This window comes from Gadus macrocephalus, chromosome 1, assembly GCF_031168955.1.
Source record: "Gadus macrocephalus chromosome 1, ASM3116895v1".
Lineage (NCBI taxonomy): Eukaryota > Metazoa > Chordata > Actinopteri > Gadiformes > Gadidae > Gadus > Gadus macrocephalus.
Genome location: NC_082382.1, coordinates 20,336,563 through 20,339,143, shown reverse-complemented (window position 1 = coordinate 20,339,143; position 2,581 = coordinate 20,336,563). Strand labels below are relative to the sequence as shown.

The 2,581-nt window shown below is 44.2% G+C and overlaps 1 protein-coding gene across 1 annotated transcript in view; it reads left to right on the top strand.

The window, feature by feature from the left end:
• The window catches only part of LOC132457844 (cadherin EGF LAG seven-pass G-type receptor 3-like), a 71,442-nt gene that overhangs the window by 47,597 nt on the left and 21,264 nt on the right, over window positions 1-2,581 (top strand).

The following is a 2,581-nucleotide window of genomic DNA, read 5'->3' as shown; positions in this document are numbered from 1 at the left end:
TCTCTGTATCTCTCTCTCTCTCTGTCTCTGTCTCTCTCTCTCTCTCTCTCTCTCTGTCTCTCTATCTCTCTCTCTCTCTCCTCTCTCTCTCTCTCTCTCTCTCTCTCTCTCTCTCTCTCTCTCTCTCTCTCTTTCTCTGCATCATTCAAAGCATCTGAATGCAGTCAAGGCCGTCCTCTTTCCCTTAGCCTCCCATTCCGTTGCCATGGCGAGCGTGTAAGGATGTATAGGCAGATGGAAGCCTGCTGCACGGTGGTGGGCGTGCACGGCTCAAACAAAGAGAGAGAGAGAGTGCCAGGGTGGGTTCGAGTGTGTAAGTGTGTGTGTGTGTGTGTGTGTACGTGTGCAAATATGTGTGTTTATTGGATTGTGCCGCTGTACGTTTTTGTGGGATATGTGTGATTTTTTGTTAGTGTGTTTGAATTTGTGTGTGTGCACCAGTTTGTGTCTGTTTGTGTTGCTGTTGGTGTGTGTGAGTGTTCTGTGTGTGTGTGTGTGTGTGTGTGTACTGTGTATGTGTGTCAATGTGCATTTTTTTGGTTTATGTCGCTTTGTTTGTGTTAAAGAGAGAGATGGAGAGAGAAAACAAACGTTAAACAGAAATGTTTTTGGTTGAGGAGGAGATGGGGGAGGAAGAGATGGAGAATAGAGAGACAGATGGAGATATGTTAGAAGGAGAGCATGTGCGACAGGGGCACTTCACTTCTGGAAGTTTCAAATGAGTGTTTTTGGCTGAAGGCTGCCACTTTCAATATACACATATACACACACACACACACACACACACACACACACACACACACACACACACACACACACACACACACACACACACACACACACACACACACACACACACACACACACACACACACAAACAGGATTGACTCATTGCCATCTATTAACAGCATACTATAGAAAACATTCCTTATTATCAGAATTATCAGAAAAACATCATTCTTGCAAGGAGCGAAAATGTAACAAAAGCATTCAAGGATAGCCCCATACTCTAATACTAGGGAGTTATTCAGGATGTGTGTCTGTGTTGGTGCGTGTGTGATTTTGTGCGTATGTGAGTGTGTGTGCATTCCTGCCTGCTTCTGTGTGTCTTTGTGTGCAAGAGCAAAGATTTCTCGTTTTAAAACGCTTAACCGCTAAGATATGCGATGTAGAATTGGTCCAAAAAGCTTCAGTACATCCGGTTCAGATCAGCCCTAACACTCTCAGACCACATGTTCAGAGCCTGGCTCGGCCCCCTCCAGACTGGGAAGCCTCGCCTCACCCAGTCTATCCAGAATTCACTGCTCAAGAAGAAGAACTCCTTCTTCTTATGTATTTCTGTCTTCTCTTTTCATCTCTTCTCTTCTCTTCTCTTCTCTTCTCTTCTCTTCTCTTCTCTTCTCTTCTGCCAGCCTGGGGTTCATTAAGCGTCACTTAGTGTTTGACAGTTCAAAACTCTCTGGGGCCGTGGCTGGGCGCTGGAGGATTTGGTTGGAAGGAGTTCAGAGGAACGGAGAGAGAGACAGAAAGGTTGAAGTAGAGGACAACGAGACGCTGGATCACAGGAGAGTCTGAGATGTATTCAGAAAATCAGCATGGCTGAAGGAGTGGATAGTGGAGTGGTTTGTCTGAATCCCAGCAAAAAAAAAGGTTGTGGGTTAAATCACGATGTCTCATTCTTTAACGAGATGCCTGGCCCTTAGCGCTGCTCCTTAATGACCTGGATCCACAACCCACACTGTACATTTCTCTGGATACACACAAATGCTAAATGACCATTTAGCAGTCGTGAACCTGATTGGTTATCGCTCTGTTTTGTAGTTTTATTGCTCTGGATGTTCTGGATTAAATTGTATTGGTTTACAAGCGGAGATATTGCGTGGAGAGACCCCGACAAACCCTTCTCTTTCATGTGGGAGGCAATTCCTCTGGGTGTCTGTACGGAAATAAGGCTAAGTGTAGCAATTATGTCTTTCTGTGAAGCCGGTTTGGTTCTTTGTGCTCAAAAGAAATCCACAAGTGTGTGCGTGGCACTAATAAGAGTCTATTTATTATGTGTGTTTGTGCGTGTGCGTGTGTGTGTGTGTTGTGCTGTGGACTGCATTACCATATAAGAGGCAGGTGTATTTAAGTGGAGTGTCTGGGAATTGTGTTCAACAACGTTTATCATATTTATCAAATGCAATTGTTATTTAGTATTCAGTTTGCATTCTCGCACTTGTCATTGTTCAGTTTTGAGGTGAATAAGTACAACTGCCTCTACACAGCGATGTTAACATTCATATTTTTATGTTTATCGCACAATTTTCCTGCTGTCGGACTCGCTTTAAGGCAACCTTAACCATTTACTTATTAAAGGTGACATATTGTACCTTTGATGTGAGGGTGATTAGCCGTTATAAGCCGTTTTGGAAAAAGACAAAAGTCACAAGTGGCCGTGTCCACCTAGATGTGTGCTGGATAGATCAGTCTTAACAGCCAACCCAGTGGAACGTAGCAAACGTTGCTCATTTATCCATCTACGTGGACACGGCCACTTGTGATGTCAGAAGAGGCCGCTTTTCTAAATGGCTTGTAACGG